We start from the raw sequence: 21,232 nt of genomic DNA on the forward strand, positions 1-21,232 counted from the left end.
AGTGACACTTCAATCTGTGACAGTTCCTCAGATTTGTCACCTACAAAAGCCAGCTCAGGTTTGGGAATCTCCCTAACATCCTCAGCCGTGAAGACTGAAGCAAAGAATCCATTTAGTTTCTCCGCAATGACTTTATCATCTTTAAGCGCTCCTTTTGTATTTTGATCATCAAGGGGCCCCACTGGTTGTTTAGCAGGCTTCCTGCTTCTGATGTACTTAAAAAACATTTTGTTATTACCTTTGGAGTTTTTGGCTAGCCGTTCTTCAAACTCCTCTTTGGCTTTTCTTATTACACTCTTGCACTTAAGTTGGCAGTGTTTGTGCTCCTTTCTATTTGCCTCACTAGGATTTGACTTCCACTTTTAAAAGGAAGTCTTTTTATCTCTCACTGCTTCTTTTACATGGTTGTTAAGCCACGGTGGCTCTTTTTTAGTTCTTTTACTGTTTTTCTTAATTTGGGGTATACATTGAAGTTGGGCCTCTATTATGGTGTCTTTAAAAAGGGCCCACGCAACTTGCAGGGATTTCAAAGAGAGCCAGACAGATTAACAATAGAAAAGTGAGGGCCATAAAGATAAAACATACAGAAATGAGGGTTTCACAACCACAACTATTGGTAAGTGATTTCTTGCCAGACAGGATGCTATCAAACTAAGTTTTCTTTAACCATCTTAAGATCTGTTTCTTTATCTGGTGGTGATGGGCACTGTCAGGACAGGATCATCTTCCTAACAGCCCAGTAGCACCTTATTTCAATGTGACTGGTTTGGGATGTGAGGATGTGACCATACGCTTCCCAGCTTATGGCTGCCCCTGCTGCTTAGCCAAAGGCCTTAAACTAAGAACCAGGCCTCAGACTATCCTAGTGAGAGAAGGCCCTTACACAGGCGGACTGTGATTTTGATTCTTTGTTTTATAACTCTATAACTAGCTAAGTGATAAAAATACACCTAAATTCTTAAAGTATAGGCCTCTACAAACAGGCCTGAATATCTATATCCTAACATTACTTACACACACACACCTTTTTTTTTCTTTTGGGATCCTCCTGCCAAGGTATCCCTGGAAAAGCACAGGACATATGGCAACACACTTCCTGATAGGGCCAGGCATCAAGGTGGAAGGTGTTGATATTCCATCTGTCCCACTGCCCCTTTTGTAGTACCGTGCCCTGCACCTTCTCTCATATGGGCATACCGCACCCATTCCAATTAGTGTTCCAGACTTCTCATTATAGTGGGCCCGAGAAGGTTGGGTCCGGGTCATCAGTCAAAATAAAACAAAGATTCTCACAGGCTGACTTTTGGGTCATGGAATGTCAGAACTGTTTTGACAGTGACCAGAGACCAGAGTGAAGAACAGTCCTTACTGCCACAACACTGAAGAGGTATAACATAGACATGACTGCTCTCAGTGAAACCAGACTCACCGATGAGTCCCACCTTGAGGAGCTGGGACCAGTCTACAGTTACTGGATTGGCAAGGCCAAGGATAGGGCTAGACAATCGGGAGTAGAATTTGCCATATGGTCTGACATTGCCCACAAGCTTGACTTGCTCCCCAAGGAAATCAATGATCAATTTATGGTGTTCTACATAAACTTGTCCAGAGACCAGTATGCCACCATTATCAGTACTTATGTGCTGACAATGACTCATACAGATGAGAGGCATTTTACAAAGATCTCAGTGGGGCCATCAGAGGGGTACCACACCAGGACAAACTCATTGTCCTTGGAGACTTTAATGCTCATGTGGGAGCTGACTTTGACAGGTGGAGCAGCGTGGTAGGACATCACGGCATTGGAAGGTTGAACTCTAAAGCAATGGAAGGGAAACTACTTCTCTTCAATTTTGCCAAATTCAATCTCATTATTACCAACAGAGTTTTCCAACAGGCCAACAAATAAAAGACAGCATGGATGTATCCCAGGTCAAAACAGTGGCATAAGCTGGACTATGTAACTGTACAGTCTAAAGATATTGAAGATGTGTACATCACTCACTTTTTGAGAGGTGCCGAATGCTGATCAGATCACTGGGTTGTAAGAAATATCATGTCACCATAAGCATTCCAGAAGATGCCTCAAACCACCAAAGAAGATCAATGTTTCTGCCACAAAGGACCTCCACAAACAAGCAAAGTAGGAATCATCATTGGAGACTGCATCAGCTGAGGTCCCAGAGAACTCCACAGACATTGAGACAATCTGGCCAAAGTTCAGAGATGTCATATATAATATGGCATCCAAGGTTCTTGGCTTTGTAAGGTGGAAACACCAAGACTGGTTCAATGAGAATAACCCTGAGATAGACCAGCTACTGAAGACAATGCATATCACATGCCAGTCCTACATCTATGACAAGAAATAGGCAATGAAGAAGGCCAGGTACCATCAGGCAAAAAATAAACTACAAACGCAATTAAGGCTAATGAAGAACCACTGGTGGGAGCAGAAGGCTGCAGATCTGTAGGAAGTGGCTGACAAGCATGATATGAAGGCTTTCTGTGAAGGTCTCTGTGCTGTGTATGTCCCAAAATCCAGTGGTACAGCCCCTGTCCTCACAGCAGATAGTAACTGGCTGCTCACAGACAAAGGTGATATTCTTTCTTTCTGGGCAGAGAAATTTGGTAGTGGGTTGACAGTTTAGAAGACTATGGCTGATGAAGCCATCAACTCACTCATGCATTTTAGCAGCTAAATTTCCTGAAGATTCCATCCACATTGAGCACTCAGATACTGTTGTGATCAGCATCATAGAAAAACAATTGAGGAATTTAATAATCCTGTCTTCAGAGTAGGGTTTAAATAATGTGCAGTAAATAAGGCCTGGGACCACACATCGAACAACAAGGAGAAAACAAAATATTGAATAGCTGCTCATCTAAGTGAGCACTGCCCATTCTGTGCACTGAATGAGGCAGGGTTACTGTAGAAAAAATACATGCAATCATTTAATTAAAGATAGTATCATAATACATACAAACAAGGGGGTCAAATTAAAGTAGCAGAGGAAACCTTAGTTTGGACAGTTTCTAACTTTCGAGTGCTTTACTTTGCAAATGTAATGTCCTTTTTATGTAGTTTTTATGCATAATTCACACACAAATCATTAGCAATGTTTATATTATATGCTTGTAACTGTTGATACCACCAAAACCCCAAGATGGCATTATAGTTTTGTTTTTCAAAGCTGCTTGAGAAAAATATTCTTTGTTTTACATAGTGTACATACTTCAAATATTTTTTTTTAAAAACCTCCCCCTTCTCTCTCTCTCTCCCCCTCCCTCATGTTCTCACTTCTCTCTTTATTCTTCACTAATGCCCTCTTTCTTCCAAACACTTCAGGAGCAGCCATGACTCAAACAGCTGCAGAAACAGCTTGGCTTCAGACAGTTACCACAGTAGATTTGCTTAATGAAACAGCCATCAGAGCAGCTTTATTTCAAATAGTTGCCAAAACACTATAATACAGCAACTTCAAAAACCTGCTCCAGCAACTTTGTTGCAGACCTGAAATTATCATCATTCGTGGAGGTGACATCAGACATTCTCAAGGAGGGTAATCAGGTGACATTAACTCTCATGAATAATGCATGCTTTTGTGGAACAGTTTTATCTAATTAAACATTTGTCAGAGTGAATACCATATTTAAAGGTGCACAACCATTTTCATTATAATTCCATTTTCTCTAGCTCACATCTTAACAAAAAATATTTTTTTGGTCTAGATACTTTCCATGCTTGGTCTCACTCCAAACATGAATATTTTTTCAAAGTTTGGAGAAAATTCTTTCAACCATTTTAGAGATACCTGAACAAGAAATAAATATACTACACCACTTTAAAAACTAGGACTTCTTTGGACCTACATAACTCAAAACTGGCTGAACTTTACATTTCAAATATCACCCAGGGTTAGCCCTCATTAAGGGTCAGTCAGAAGTATATATGAAAAAATATGAAATGGTAAATGATTAAGATTTGATTTTGTGCATACAGAAACAATTTTGCTAAGATATTAATGGCATCATTTTCTGTATTATGGAAATGCACATAAAATCATGTAACTGTGTAGTGCCATCGATAATTTAGAAGCTAAGAAGCAGTTGAGTTTAAACCTATAGAACTGTATTTTAAAGAAGTAAAATGTCACTAATTAAAAGTAATTTTTCATGTTTAATTACTGTATTTTCACTCTTTAATTACTGCAGATTACACACTATAGATGCCTTATATTTGACAGCAACTTTCATGCTTGGCCAGAATAAGGAATCTTGGGTTTCCGATTTTACGTTTCTCAGCTCCCATAGAGACACTATGTTCCAGCTGCATGCTGTGTGGTATAAAGGGTAGAATCTACAAAGATTTTTAGGTGACTAAGTCTCGGGTTTAGGCACCTACATCCCAGTTTTAGGCCCCACTGTGATCGACAAAACTCCCTGTAGGTGCCTAAACTTACTTGGTGCCTAAGTTTTTAGGATAAAAGTTCCCTCAGCGCCTATGTTTCTGCCTCTGGGTATGCACATTGCTGCCTCCCTCTAGGTGTCCAAAAGCTCTAGAGTGATTCATGAACAAGGGGAAGATAGGTGTTCAGCCACCTAAGTTGTATGTGAGCCTTGAGCCGGTAGGCATGACCCATGCTACCTATCAGATCAGGTCCTATTCAAAATCTGGCCAAAGAAGGGAGGAGGAGGAGGTGGTGCTTGCCTTATAACTTTTTTAGACCAGTGGATAGAGCACATGCCTGGGATTTGTGAGATCCTGATTAGTGCTCTATTTAGTAAACTAAAAGTTATAAAGGTAGGCACTATCACCACCACTTCTTCCAACTCCTTTTCTGGAGTTTTTGTGTTGAGTGAGGCAGACCTAACTCATTTCTGCAAGAAACAGCTTAGGTGTCTAAGCCACGTGACTCCAGGAGAGGGGTTCCTGTTCATGGATCACTAAGCAGAGATGGATGTCTATCTCAATGAGAGGGGTGAGACTTAAGACATACCCCTGTTGTCAGCGTCTCTCGTTGGCTACTTTAGGTGGTTTCCTGCCTAGTGTGCTGGCTTTTATGGATTGCATTCTATGGCACCTGTCTTTTCCCATTAATTGTGGCACTTAGTCTCCTAACTCTGACTTTGTGGATCCCAATGCTGTTTCTGTGATTTTTCTAGGTGCCTAAACACTAGGTGCCATGACACTGAGCATTGCAATGCCTAAGTCCCTTTGTGGATCTGAGCCCATGTCCTGTGTACAGAATCCTATCATATGCAGCATTTCATTTCTATTACACCAGTAAGGTTTTTTTGCTTGGAAGTTCTTGTTTTTTCCCATTAATCATCCATGTAGAATGACTCTCCAAAGCTCTTGTTGGGTTGCTTCATTTTGCCTTTGTTGTTTGAATTTGTCACATTTATTTCCAGAAATGGATAGTACTTGGGTTCCATTTCTTTATAGAGTCATGTGTTCTAAGGCCAGAAGGACCATTGTGATCATCTAGTCTGACCTCCTGTATAGCACAGGCCAGAGAACTTCCCCAAAATAATTCCTAGAGCAGATCTTTTAGAAAAACAGCCAATTTTAATTTAAAAATGGTCAGTGAGAGAGAATCCACCACGACCCTTGGTAAATTGTTCCAATGGTTAATTACTCTCACTGTTAAAAAATTATACCTTATTACCAGTTTGAATTTGTCTAGCTGCAACTTCTAGCCATTGAATCATGTTATACCTTTCTCTGCTAGATTCAAGAGGCCATTATCAAATATTTACTCCCCATCTAGATACATATAGACTGCAATCAAGTCATCCCTTAACCTCTTTGTTAAGCTAAATAGATTGAGCTCCTAAAGTCTATCATGATAAGGCATGTTTTCTAATCCTTTAATCATCCTCATGGCTCTTCTCTGAACTCTCTCCCATTTATCAAGATCCTTCTTGAATTGTGAACACTAGAAGTGGACACAGTATTCCAGCAGTGATACCAAATACAGAGATAAAATAACCTCTCTACTCCTACTCGAGAGTTCCCTGTTTATGCATCCCAGGATCACATTAGCTTTTTTGTACACAGCATCACACTGTGAACTCATGTTCAGCTGATTATCCACCATGACCCTCAAATCTTTTTCAGAGTCTCTGCTTCCCAGGATAGAGTAGCCATCCTGTAAGTATGGCCTGCATTCTTTGTTCCTCGATGTGTACATTTAGCCCTATTAAAACATATTAAAACATGTTTGCTTGCACCCAGTTTACCAAGTCACCTGTCCTCTTCATTATTTACCACTTCTCTTTATCAATCGTCTCCTTCCTGCAGCTCTTGCTTCTGCTATATAAAAACACTCAACAGCATGTTTACCATAAGAATCTCCTTCCTGGGTGTATGAGTGGCCAGGTTCAGTAGTGAATGAAATTCTTTGTTTAGTTTGTATTTCACTTGAAGACTGTCAAGGGGTATGCCATGTAACCCCAGAGTTAGTAGAACTCGAGTTAGCAGATCCTGGGTTTGTTAACCTAGGGATTGAATGTCTATACTTATTTGTAACCTCAGGTTAGGAATGGCTGAACTCTGGGTCCCAACCTGGGGTTCCAGTGACTGCACTGCATTATGCCGGCCTGAGTCCAACCACTCATATCCCAGATTACCTTGCACCCTCCCAAAATGTGACCACTGTAGTCTTTTTTTTCATGGTGCATCATGGGAGAACTTGACTGTCCAGGGGACAAAGAAAGTCAGTCAATGGGATTTGAAGATACTTTTAGTGGACTCACAAAGCAGGAGTCCGGTGGGGCTGCATCTACAATGCAAAACAATAGGGCTTGAACCCTGGCTCCAGCTTGACTCAGGCTCAGACCCTGCACTGCTGGATGGTCCTGGGATCCTGGGTCCAAGCCCTCAGTTAGTGCGATTTGGGTGTAGATGGGGATAGGCTTAACCCTGAATTTGAATCCTGGCCTTACTTTACAGTGTAGACATAACCTAAATCACTTTAAGATGACAAGTATTATATAAATATAAGATATTAGTACAATATTAATACTATTGGGGTTGCACTGTGCTTTTAATAACTGTTCAACCACAATATCAACAAGGCATTAGACTGTATTTGATCATCTCTGTAACTGAAGGCAGCCACACCTACGGTAGAGTGTAATGAATATGAGGTGTGACCCATCCTGCCTGACTGGCAGGACAGCTCTGAGTTATTCTAATAAGCCAACATTTGCCTCCTTTGAAACACATTGGTGCAAATCTGTTCCTAGCTCCTCACCCTTTTAAAGTGGCCATCGGACATAGACTGTAATTATAAGGACCTTGCTGATCACCAGTTAAGGTGCTCTTAATAGTACAATACAGCGTCAGATTTGATTAGAAGTCTTACAACTAATCGTGCTGACAATTACTAAATGTGTACTCTAATCCGTTGTTACTGATTGATTACAGTAGAGATTGGAAGAGATCAGGCCCCATTGTACTAGGCATTGGAGAGACACATAATAAGAGACAGTACCTGCTCTGAAGATGTGACAGTCTAACTTGACAAGAAAGACAAAAGGGATAAAGGAAATGTTATCCCCACTTTACTAATGGGGAAACCAAGGCACAGAGAGATTAAGTCACTTGCCTGAGATAAGGGAGTTTTTGAAAGAGCCAGGAATTGAACCCAGATCTCGTGAGTCACTGTCCATTTCCTTAAATTCTCTATTCACATTCAACATCTACAACATTAGCAAAACTATTCCACACTTTGAAAATTGTATTAATACTCACAGAGAGTGTTCGTAGGGCAGAGGCTGTTTGCACCTCAGAAGGAGTAAACTGTATGATAAATATAGTCCAGCTACACTAAACGGCTACTAGTCCACCTGTGACTGGGTACCTCTCTTCTGGGAGTTGCCCATAATTATAAGTAAGGCAATATAGTATCAGATAAATAAAAACATCCTACGTGGAGCAAGTCAGCCAGAACCATTCCAGTGTTTGTAGTGGGGGCCTTCATTGTAAGTGTGTGTAAATTGAACAGAAGCATCATTTGAAGGCTGGGATGGGGAGACAAACAGAAATAAAGGAGCTGAGAGCATTTCAAAGACAGCCTGTAACAGCAAACTGAATAGAGAAAGCTTATTCTACAATAATAGGATAAGATGTGAAGCCTTTCAACAAAACATAACCCAGTGTTGATATTTAAGCACAACTATTATAGCACAGTAAGGCAGCCAAGTGTCTAACCTGTCTACAGTTCAGGGCTCTGTGTCTGAGCCCATGTTGTCTGCTGAAGTTACTGTTGGTTTTTTACAGCGATTCATTCCCAGAAGGCATACTCCTTGCCAATATATCACACCTGGAGTTCAACCAGATATAAAAGAGCTACTTCAACTTGACATCTGAGAATATTGCAATATGGTGGCTATCCTCAGGGTAGAGAGCCTTCTTGTCACAAGCTGCCTTTAAGATCTTGTCCTGGTCCCTGAGAGTCTGAAGATTAAAGTTTAGGCAGTTGGCTCAGCTGAAGTCTTGCTGGTTGTCCTGAGACAGACAACATATTCTGCCTTTTCACAGGTGGGGTTCTTCATTTATGTAAATGGTGTTTAATTTGAAAACGATAGTAATCCTTCTTTCTAAAAAGATGAGATCTCAAGATTCTACCCTCTCTGCTAGTCCATTAACCCTCATATTGGCCCAGATTCTCTGCCTCACCCAATATCTGCTACGTGCAGCTGAGGAAAGGATGATGGGGTTCCAAAGAAGCCAGTTGCAGCTTGAGGATTATTATGCAAGTTCTATACCAGATGCATGTTAGATTAGAGCAGTCCTTATTTGCGCTCATCTATGCCAGCTGGCTATGAGCCTCAAAGGGCCATCCATCAGCTGGGACTCACTGGAGCACATCATACACTGGCCACACTTTTAGCCCTGACATAGAGGGGAAGAAGAGGGAGTTGGGCAGGAACCGGATATGCCAGCCAGAGTCTTTCCCACATTGAGGAATTCTTTAGCTGGGAAGATCATGTGGGCTTCCCAGGCCCTTTGGGCTGCCAGAGTAGCACAAAGAAGCAGGAGTGAAGGAATGAATCTGACTCATTGCTTCCATGATGCTGGTTTCACCCAGTTTTATCACTTCATTTCTCTATGTGCTGCATATACTGAATGCACCAGGCCCTTACATATATCATCCATTTGCTTTAGAGGAAGTGGGGAGTATGGATTCCCATAGAATTCTGAATCAAGTTCAAGGTCTCACTTCTTATATTCAAAGCACTCCATGGCCTGGGTCCAGACTTCCTGAAAGACCATTTAAACCCTGATCTTCATCCCAGAGTTTAACAACATCACTCCTCTGGCACAATGAAACTTTCAACAATAAAAATAAAGCTCATCTATCCAGGAGACAGAACCTTCTCTGAGGGTGGTCAGACCATGGTATGAACTCCCCCATGAACTAAGTACTATCACAAACCTTTCCACTTGAAGTGCAAGGCACATTTCTTTGACCTTGCCTCTTCTAATATAGACACATATTTAACAACAACAAACTACCAAAACAAGATGTTCTACTCCTCATGTTTCTCCCTCTGGGGAAGAGGATGAGAGAATAAGCATGTGGGAGACATGTAATCACCTTGCTCAATACACTCCTGGAAGGTGCACAGATACTATGGTGATGAGCATGGTATAAGAACCTATATAGAAATTGTCCAAGATTTGACAATGTCCTCCCAGATCTCCAGCTGTTGTACCTGAGAGTTTGACAATACTGATGCCCAATTAAACAATGTTCTAAAGTTAAACATTGTTAGTTTGTCCCCGTGGACTGAAAACTGTGTAGTTTGATTTTGATGCAGGCAAAAGGGTGATTTGAGGGAAAATGCTGCCAAATCTTGCTTAGCAGATGGAATTTTGACTTTCTTGAAGTTATGGGATCTGCTTTATATTTTTCATTTTGACATTCCCTCCCAAGCCAAAACATTAACAATAACTTTATATTACCTTTTATAGTGGTCTCAGTTTATGAGCGGATATAGAGTTGAAGTGCTCTTCCCTTGTAAAAATATATGTCCCCAGCTATACCATCGGCATCTGTACAAAGCTACAGAAAATCAAAATGAGAATTTCTACAACATCAAAAGCCTTGTGAGGGTTTATCACACTTAGAAAGTGCAAACATTTTATTTTAAAATCAGTGAATATACTTCTTATGAGTCAACATCTCAACTATTTTGATTAGAATTAGATTTGAACAATAGATATGACAGTCACTCAGCTGTGTCTGATTTTGCACTAAATACTTGACTTCTTTCACACAAAGGCATGTCATTTGAAAAAGAAAATTCGGTGGGAGATAAATTAACAGGTACAAGCTAAACTGAACGAACCTGATTTAAACCAATGTAAGGACTTGTCTACATGGTAAATGGATCTGAAATAATTAAATGTGTTGCAATTCATACCTTTTGATATGTGGTTTCAAGTTGCATGTGGAGGCTTTAATTTCAAAATAATGTAATTTCAAAAATTATTTTTAAATAGGGTAACCTTATTCCATAAGGAAAGTGTCCACATACAAGCTAAAAAGCAAATAACTAAAAAATGTGATATACAGCTGATTGAGTGATTTTGGTTCCATTTATTCTACAGAAAAACCCTCAGTTTGTCCATACAGGGGCTTGTACCGGTTTAAAAAACTGATTTAGTTTATCTGATTTTAGTTAACCAATCCAATCTTTCCATTTAGACAAGGCCAAATTGTTCTATCTTGGAGAACCACTGTAAACTATTCATGAGAAATATAATAGATGAACAAGTCTTTGACTACAGAAAACATAAAAGGGCAGATTCTCCATGCCTTTTGTCATGAGTCTGCCGTTACCTACAATGTTGGGCCTAAAATTCTTTAGCTGAAAAGCCTGGAGAGTGAAATGGATTTGACAAGGAAACAAGTTCAAGCTATCTCCAAAAACATTCCTAATCACAAAGTGGAGAAACCTGGGGAGATTTTTAATAAAAGATTATAAATTGTTGAAAGGTGACCTGGAAAAGAAAAAATGGGTTTGTGCCACTGTTCATTTCTTGAACAGTGCATGCATCCGATGAAGTGGGTATTCACCCACGAAAGCTCATGCTCCAATACATCTGTTAGTCTATAAGGTGCCACAGGACTCTTTGCTGCTTGTTCATTTCTTTCTGATTCGTAGACAAGTCCTGAAAGAGTTTTGTTTTTCAGACTAGTTTGCTTTGTAGCTTTAGAAATGTAAAGAAAGTCTGTCTTCACTGGTTTTGGAAGACTGGCTTAGATTATGTATGTGGATTGGGAGATCCTCGGGTGTTAATTTAGGGGACAGGAGTGTTCAAGCTTTAACCAAAACATCATTTCTCACAGATGTTTGGGTTAAATAGGAGTTAACAAAAACCCAAATAGTGCTTTGAACTGAGTTTAAAAAAAAAATCACTTCCCCTTTCAATTAACCACATTCCACTTACATGGTTGATCCAACAACATAATATTACACGATTCATAAAGTCTTCTAGAGTCATCAAGACCTGAATGTCTATTGTAAAAACAACTGAGAAGCAAATGGCAAAAACGAGTCTTTTTTTTAAAAGTCTTTTTCAGAAGGAACCCCTCACTTTGCAAGCCTTATATACCAAGCAGCAAAAAAGTGGCAAAACTCTTCCTCTCCCTCCCTCTCCCCTTTTGCAGAAAATCTTTATGCTTAAGCTCACACCTGCAGCCATATTATATTGCACTTTGATGTTCCAGTTCGGGAAAAAAAGAGTTTATAAACTGAAGCATGTGCTTAAGTATCATAGACTTCACTAAAATTTCAGTACATGCTTAAACACCCTTCCAGAATAGGAACACCTTCCTGAAGTGGGGCCCAAGTCTTGTCACATCACAAAGTAGGAAAGTTTCCTGAGTCAGTACTTGGATGGCAAATCTCCAAGGAACAGTTAAGTGTTGCAAAAAGTGGTTGTGGTGATTCAGCAGGTAGCACTCTGCCCTTTCTGAGTCCATGCTGGCTATGCATGGGTTGGGGATAGAAGGGGTATTGTACTGCTGAAGGAGCTGTCTTATGTTGGGGCCTGATTACTTGTGGTCATTTAAGATCTCTCATGACATTTTGTAGAAGTGGTGCTATTAACTCACTGCCATTGACAAATTCTAGTTTATTACATTATGTCCGCCTCCAAGATGCAACTAATGTCAAACAAATCCTAAATGCAACAGGTTGCAAACTGTGTATTTGTCCAACAACCTTCTATATTAAATAAGTGCTTATAATCATTCAGGATCACCTTCTGATCTGTTACTCCAAAGAAAGTCAGGAGTCAATGGAATTTTCCCTGACTTACATTGGTGTAAATGAGCTCAGAATCTGCCCGTTGGTGGATAAAGGCTATCACATCTCATAGGTGTGGAAACAGGTTGGGAAATCCTTCTTGACAAATGTAGCAACAACCCCAGCGAACTCTGATGTCATTGGGCTCCACTTCCAGTTGAGACCAGTACCGCGCCACTATATTTGCTGACTTGTAAACTAATCTGTAATTATATATCTGATGCAGGTCATTCTGACATAAATGTCAGACTGATCATTTGGCTGTTAGCTTAATGAAAAATGCACATTTGCTGCAGTAACTTGTAACACTTTGCCTGTGGGCTTGTGGCAGGGGAAGGAGTGACCTGGCATGCACTGTATTCTTAGTCTCCTAATTTACTCATGAGACACTGCCACAGTGCCTATCTTCTCCACACCCCTGGGGAGAATTGTCCTTCCACTTGTGGAGAAGAGTGTTGGTCCTAAGACATAATGCAACAAGTGATTCACACAAAAACTGGCAGGGAGGGGGAAGTGTACCAGGAAAATAGCACTGATGTAACAGGGTTGCTTGGGACTAATAATTCCCTCATGAGTACTGTGCATTATTTTATACTTAAATTCTTTCACTAACATCCTCTTGAATATATTGAAAAATTATAAATAAAACAGCACTAAAACAAAGTGTTCTAATAAGTTGTGTTTTGATTTCAAGTATTTTCTTCTAAGCTGCTGGAATTTCTTAGTGTTAGGCTCTTACTCCCTTTTGAGAATACACTAAATGCTATTCTTTGTTCTTAATTTGTATCATGTTGTCCCAATTTCCATTGAAGTGTTTTGGCATTTTTAATGAGCTTTTCAGACCCATCTAGGCCTCAGGAAGAGGTATCTTTAAAAGTCCCTCACCCCCATGACTGTATTACATTTGTGGACTGGTATTTCTGATTTTTTAAAAATTAGACTGAAGAGTAGCCAATATATTGAAGAACTGACTAATACTAAATGTTACCAGCTGAGACACCTGAGTACAGCAGTGATTTGGGATGTAGGCTCTAAGCCAGTGGAAGCTAAAAAGCTTTACAGATGTAATGGGCTCACTCTCTGTTGATGGTGGTGGTCATGCTACTCTCACAGTACTACTCCAACAGCTGCGTTGGAGTGGTCTTGGCAGCAACTCCACTAAGAGACATCTGCCTTGCTCTTCTAACTGGAGTTTAAACGCAATGATGACAGCTGCAGACAAAGTGAAGAAAAAGGAAGGCAATAGAAATCTAAGAGAAATTTTTAAGATATAAATGGAAACAACTGTGCTACTCAAGGTTTAGACTATAATGGCACAGAAATCAGGAATCCAGATTATGAAAGGAGAGATTTTAATTTCAGTTACACTAATGTGAATCTAGGGCCAATGGAGTTACTCTGTATTTACAACAATATAAATGAGATGAGAATTGGTCCCAGATTCCTAAAGTAACCTTAATTCTCCTTTTTGCCTACTTATATTACAACTGCTTCAGTCCCTAGGCTAAGATCACACAATATATATGTAACATTTTACATGACCTGTTATGTAATTAGTGATAAGAAAAGTTGTACTGTGAACTGTTATGTTTAGAGCACAACCTATTTCTACAAGTTTTAGTAGTTTGTTATTTTTTCAGTATATTCTTCTATTGGTTTCTATTTGAGTTAGAACAGTGATAAATGTATCCATTTCAGTCTCTACGCAACAGTCACAACCCTAGTACTTAAATATAAACTATTGTAACACTCAGAAAATGGTACGTACTGTTGAAAACACTATGTACTGTATATTTTTTCTGTTGTTCAGTACTTACGCCTCCCCCCGCACTCCCTCAGTTATATATAGCTTAGTCCTAGTGAAAAAGCTAGTGTAATTGTGCATGCTTCTGTTATAAGAACTTGGAATATAATAAAGATATTACTTGAAAATTATATACATAAAACGAGATATCTTCAGAGAAATGTGGGCCATTTTCCTAGACTACCTAAATCCAGCAGATTAAGATTCAGCATGAACCTACTCTGGAGCATCATTCACACATCTAGATAAAACATACAAGTGACCCTCCCAGCCCCCCTTTATCACCACATTAATCTGGAGGCCAAATCCTGAGCCCAGCAATATAAGTGCATGAGATCCCAAAGCAGCACAAACACTGCATTTCCTCTGCCTGGTGGCTAAAGTATCAGAGATTCCATACAGAGTTGTGACACAGTTTGAATCTATGGCAGCAAGTTAATAGGCAGCAGGTTTAAGACAAACAAAAGAATGTATTTTTTTACACAATGCACAGTCAACCTGTGGAACTACTTGCCAGAGGATGTTGTGAAGGCCAAGTCTATAACAGGGCTCAAAAAAGAACTAGATAAGTTCATGGAGGATAGGTCCATCGACGGCTATTAGCCAGGATACTGGGATAGATGGACCTTTGATCTGACCTAGTATGGCCATTCTTATGTTCTTAAATGGTTAAACACACGAGCAAACAAACAACCCCAACAAAACACACAAACACAGATGTAGGATAAGAGCAGGGGGCTGTGTGTATTTCACTACCTTACCTAATAGTAGCTGGCCATGGGCTGACTGCGTGGGAGTCCTGATCCTGAAGCACACTTTGAGATTAAGGGCTTGTCTACATGGCGCCATAGTCTGGTCTGTGAGGGTGTGAATTACAGAGTGCTCTAATTGCTCTATGTAGGCCCTGCTGAAGTGAACTCAAAAGGTACACAGATGTACTTCTGAAATCTTAATCTTTCTTGTCCTTATCTCCACTATACACTACTGTGAATTCATGTAAACCTGTGCTCTAAATGAAGACTATATTTAAACATCTTAGCAATTTACAATTTATTTTGAGGATACCATAGAACGACCTGAGTAGTTCTGTGTGCTTATCGACTTGTGCAACTTATCCATAAAATGTAGCTGTGTGAAAGTATATAAAAGCATAACGGGGATAATGAAAGAAGATTCATAAAGGAATTATTTATTGAAAAGAGACATGATTAACACAAAAACAGTGAAATAAAAACATTTGCAATCATATCCATGTTACCAAATTACACAGGAGTCAGTACTTATGATTATCCACTTTGGAGGCAAACATCTGTTAATGTGTTTTTCTGTTTCTGAGTTTTCATATTTAGTTCTCTGGTTTAAGCAGTAGCCATGTCTTCCTGCTGAGAGCTAACTTTTTTCCAGAAATTCCTCTGTAGTTTCTGTTCCCTAAATACACTGGTTTTGCTGTGGGGTCTGTTCCTCAGCTTTGTGGGCGTGAGGTGGGCCATGTCTGCATTTTCTATCCCAAATTCTTTCCTCACTGTGAGAAGTTCCCTCCAGAGGGCTTGGGTAACCAAATTCAATATGAGAATTCCTGCTGCCCTCTGGCCAGCCTCAAGAATATGCCCTAATTTCCAACGTTGGCAAGTGCGACATAAAGATGCCACTATGTTCTCAGTGGAATAATGCAACTTCTCTTGATGTCTTAAAGTAGTTTAGGCTTTTCCCAGTTGTGGAATTCCTAAGGTGCACAGCTTCCTACGCCAACCTCTTCATAACCTACAGGTTCTGCAGGGATAGAACCCTGGGTTCCTGCTCAATTCTTGCCCCAGCTCATGTGCACCTTCAATCTATTTATCAAAATGCAGCTAAGATGCCCAAAACAGGAACATTTCTGTTTGAAAGGTAAAAGTTTCAGAAACAAAATGGTAACTGAAAACAGCAGGTTAAAATGGAAATCATCATACAACCTTAACTATAGTATGTCACATATGTTTGACCCATTATGTTTTAATTCAGCACAACTGAATTCAATAGGTGTGTTGCCACTGAATTCCATGGATGCAAGATCAGACCCTAATACAGAAGGGAGGAAGTACAGGAGTTGGCTTGAGAGTAAAATGAGACTTTTCTGTATCAAAGGATAATTCCTCCTGGCCTTACCTTCTGGTTGGGCTGCAGCAGTAGATATGCTCCTTGAGTACAGTGCATACACAACTACTGGCATTCATGGTTGGGTCCAAAATCAGCACTTCTTAAAAATGAGGTGCTGACAGGACTTTAATTTCTATCTTGGTTTTTAGCATTACCTCATTTTATCTCTGCAGATGTTCTTCCTTATTCAGGCAGAATGCCAGAGAACCATTGCCATTTCCAGTAAACAATGCCATAGCAGGCAGTAGGGGGTCAGCATTTGTTGCTGAAGATTTCAATCTTCACCTGACAGTCTGTGAGCAGCTCCAGAGCCATAAAGGTAGAGGTAGCCTCCGATGGCCCAGATAAAACTCACCAACCTGCACAAATAGTGGAGTATGTGTAAAGGGCTGCCTTCCTGTGCTCTAGAAGATGAGCATTAATTGGGGGGTAAGGCCAGTCTGAACGAGATCGAGATCATCAGCTTGCTAGAACTGATTCTCTCTCCTCCAGAGAAGAAACACTAAAAACATTCCAGAGTAGCAGCTGTGTTAGTCTGTATCCGCAAAAAGAACAGGAGTACTTGTGGCACCTTAGAGACTAACAAATGTATTTGAGCATAAGCTTATACTCAAATAAATTTGTTAGTCTCTAAGGTGCCACAAGTACTCCTGTTCTAAAAACATTCCAAATGTCTTTATTTGGGAAGGGCAGTCCCTTTTTTATTTAGCAAAATCTTTCCCCCCACACTCCTCTCCACAAGCTCCCCTATTCCAGTGTATTTCCAACAGAGTTAAAATGCACATCCCCATTTATTGTTAAATATAGGCAGGTATCCCAGCAGTTATAGAGGCAGGCACTCAAGAAGAATGGCATTGAAAGCCAAAGTGAGGTCAAGTAGGATGAAGAGGGAGATCACTAATCAGAGCCAAGAGGCAGCTCATTAACCACCCAAGAAAGGAAAGTTTCACAAACACGGAAAGGTTCCAGAATGAAATTGATCGGAGAGGCTGTGTAAGTGTGAGGAAATAGCTTTCCCCGAACCTCTGAGGGAAGAGAAGCGGAAGAGAGGATGATAATAAACAAGGGAGCAAGGTTCAAGTGAGGGATTTTCCAGAAGAGATTGATAGCCCAAATAAGATTTTGTTTAACTTTCTGTCAGACAGCTAAACAACTTAAGGGTAGAGGCCAAAATTATCAAGCCTGGATTTCTAAAGTTAGACTTCTTACTTTATATTTATGCACCTAGTTATAAATGGTTGATTTTCAGACATTCTAAGTGCCCTATTGGAGTCAATGGAAACTGCAGGAGAGATGAAAGAAATATGATTCACCAGGTGGAAAAAAAAATAGTTGTTAGGCTACCCATGTCCTTTGGCTTGTTTCTCCTCAGGCTTTTCAGAGATCAGTGCCAATAATCATAACTGGTCTTACATTGCTAGAAAATAAAGATAAAAAAATCTCTAGCATGAGTTATTATTGCAGGCCTGCAGTGACTGGGTGCCAACTTCCCTTTACTCTAAGGTAACTCTGCTTCTCTCTCTCTCTCAACCAGACACTCTTGTAGAGCTTTCCTTCCTGTTAAGAAACCAGACTGGCCTTATCACAAGGTCCACTCAGTGCTAGGGTCTTCTACTTCTGACCACTCTAGGAATTAGCTCCTTCCAGATCTGGGGCCCCTTCTGCTACTCTCTACTGCTGCGCTCTTTCTGTCTCTGCTACTCCAGGTGCTCCTTCTTTGTGGGTTGGCCCTCCAGCTGGGTCACTATAATTTTTCCCCCCCCCTTCTAGGGTATCAAAGTCTTTCCTCACCAGCAGTCTCAGGCAGTCTTCCCATTCTCTGCCTCACAGTGCCACCCCCTCAGTGGCTGGTAGGGGAACCCAGGCCCCACCCTCTACTCCAGGTTCCAGCTCAGGGATCCACTAGTGAGCAGCCAAGGTCTGTTTCCTCCTGGACCTTACTGCCTTTCCTCGAGCCCTTTCCTTATTGCCTGGCCATCCCCTGCTCTCTGGGTTTGCCAGCCTCCCAATGAGCAACTAGGCAACTTTCCCTTGTAGCACCAAACACACCTCCCTTCTTCCAAGTAGAGACTGCAGACTACTTCCCTGCAGCCCTCTTGGCTATCAGCTTCCTGGCTTTATAACACCCGTGCAGCTCGTTCCTCCTCAGTGGGGCTCCCTGGTTCAGTCAGGATTACTCAAGCCACCTGATTCCTGTCAGCTATGGCCTGTCTGGTTGATTGCCCACCTTCTTAGCCTACATTAACCCTTTCAGAGCAAGTGTGAGCTGAACACCACATTACAGGCCTATAGGGACCAACTCTGTCCTATTACCTTTCCCTAAGCACCTGGGCAAGGGGACAGGGCAGATGAACTGAAGTTAACTCCCCATTAGCTAAAGACCTATAGCCCCTGAATCTTGTTATACATGGCTTTAGAAGAAAGATGATAAATAATAGAACTAATTGGTATAGATTACGGATAATCAGCTGGCTCACAACTGGACCTGATTTTGTTTCCACTGAAGTCACAATGGAGTTTTGACACTGACTTCAAAAGGAGAAAATCCATGTTCTCTTTGGCTTCTTAGGTCTGGGAAAATGCACCCTGTTAGAAAATGTGTTAACTAACACAATATTAAAGACAATTTTGCCCTTAGTGTGGAAAAAGACAGGCATGTTTAAAAGTGTGCTAGCTGTTCTGCAAATGATCTAACATGATGCTACCAGATTCTGTGAAAATGTTTGGAGAATATGTGGTTTGGTTGGGTTTTGTTTTTACAGCAAACTCATGGCAATGAACATAAAAACACTAATAAGTCTGTCAATAAATTATTTGTATCTTACTGCATTGTATGAATAAAGCTGACTTTGTTTTACTCATTCTCACCTTTTATTTTAAATCCTCTCCCAGTCCTTGAGATCTTCCTTTCCTCTCACTGAAGAAACCTTCCAGTCTCGAACCTATCAATTTCCTATTCCCCCACAGATCTTCCAGATTTCCTCAGGACTTCTTTCACTCCTTCCCAAAGTGCTCTGTTGAAAACCTGAAACAAATATTTGATAGAACATTTGTTTATCTACATCTTTAAGAATTGCTACCTCTCAATTGCTGTGAGGTGACCTTTCAAACCAATTCACCATAGAAATTCACATGGTTTAGGGGTGACTTTTTCTAAGTCGTCTACCTGGAGAGGACGTTTAAAAGGAAATTCTGAGATTCATCTCTAGCTGCCCTGTCATTTTACCACCATTTATCTTTAATCAAATATTTCAAGATACCATCTCTAAGATCTGATCTCCATCTCTAATATGTCTATACTACATTTGCTTTTAACCTAAGATAGGCTCCTCTCCCCTCCCCCCAATGGTTTAATGCTAAATGCAGTAACAAATAAAAAACCTCAGACTTCTCTTGCTTTTTCTACCCAGCAACTCACTAAAATATCAATATTTGGCACTTCCCTCTTCAATATTTCATCCTGCCACATAGTATACAAGTAAAGAAAAAGGAAGGGAAATTGTACTTTGCTTTTTTCACTTGATTAGCTAGACAGAAGCTACACAGCTGTGCTGTGGAAGCACGGAAGTTTTAAGCAAGCCTATCTTTAATAAAATGTGGCATTAATACTGACAGCAATCAGTAGTAACAGATATAAACAGTCAGCAGGGGGAAGCCAAAGAGCACTGTACTAAAATACACATACCATCAGACAAAGGCATTTACCATAATATATATAAGGACGGCTTTGTTAAAACAATTTTAACAGTCCTTAATAAGATGGGAAATTAACTAAAGGTTCTGGATTAGCAGCTATTCACAAATCCTTTATACACTCCAAGAAAAGAGTTTAGGACTTTCCCCCCACCATAAAGTCCAAAAGAATCCACCCAGCTCCTTAGGCTGGTGATCCTCTCTGTGGGGAAATGTTCAATGTTTCACACACAGCATATTTCCTTAGCTATGTTAGTCACTGGGCAGCTGCTCTTATGCCAGGTTTTATCTTTTCTTAATTATAAAATTACCCACAAAACACACCACCCCTGCCTACCATGCTGATTTCCCAAGGCAGCTGAAATGATTTTTGAAGCAGAAAATTAACACATACTGTTGCTAGGTGGTATGTCTTGTGGGACAGCATCAGTGCTATTCTTGTGCAGCCTAGGTCCACAACCAGTGAGCTTTCTCTCAGTTTTCACACCTAGACCATTCAGTAGGCAGCATTCTTACATTATAAGATGTAAACTGGTGATACTGGATATTTCAGCCTGTAAAATGATGACCTAATATCTTGAGCTGTGAGATTGTTCATATCTGGATCCAAACTGTGCAACTGCTTCCTTCTCCTACAGTGAGCAGAATCAACTACTCAGATCCAAATAATACCAAACTCTGGAAAAGTTTGGATCTAGTGCAAAAGTTTATAGCTTGGGCTCACCTCTAACTTTTACATATCACTACAACCATTGTAGCCAACAGGAGCTTTACCATTGACTTTAATGGCAGCAGGACAGGCCTGCTATGAAACAGGGGAGATTGATCAGTTAATTAACTAGTTACATAGCAGTAGCAATAGTATCTGCGGAACCCAAGGGATTGTCAGCTTTAAATATATTGACTGGTGCATTTCACTATTTATAATAAATGCGAGGATTTTAAAGTAATGTTTGCAGACTTGGTGTTGTGAGGCATCTTCCACCTTCCTTCTGTCATTAAAATTAGCGTCTGCCATTTTGTTGCCTTTCAAGAACGTTAACCCACAGCTTTGCTGGATTTTTTTGGAAGTTTTTCATTTTCTTGTCGGCTACTCCAGGATCCTCAATTTTCCCTGCTTTTACCCCTTCTTCTTGGAACTCCAACTTCCTGGACATCATCATCTAACTAAGAAGTGGAGGAGACTCATTAAACTAGTCAGTACTGCTGTTTAGTTGGTTGCTCATCAATGTGAGGCACTCCTAGATTTCAACCCAAATGGCTGAACAA

The 21,232-nt window shown here is 40.4% G+C and overlaps 1 long non-coding RNA gene across 1 annotated transcript in view; it reads right to left on the reverse strand.

The window, feature by feature from the left end:
- LOC123364876 overlaps positions 1–20,065 on the reverse strand; it is a 30,031-nt gene extending 9,966 nt beyond the window's left edge. Inside the window, exons 1-2 of the long non-coding RNA XR_006577321.1 lie at positions 19,956–20,065; positions 19,139–19,295 (exon numbers count right to left, since the gene is read on the reverse strand). This is a non-coding gene — a long non-coding RNA (uncharacterized LOC123364876). The remainder of the gene's footprint in view (positions 1–19,138; positions 19,296–19,955) is intronic.
- Positions 20,066–21,232: the final 1,167 nt, after the last annotated feature.

This window comes from Mauremys mutica, chromosome 2, assembly GCF_020497125.1.
Source record: "Mauremys mutica isolate MM-2020 ecotype Southern chromosome 2, ASM2049712v1, whole genome shotgun sequence".
In the NCBI taxonomy this organism is placed as follows: domain Eukaryota; kingdom Metazoa; phylum Chordata; order Testudines; family Geoemydidae; genus Mauremys; species Mauremys mutica.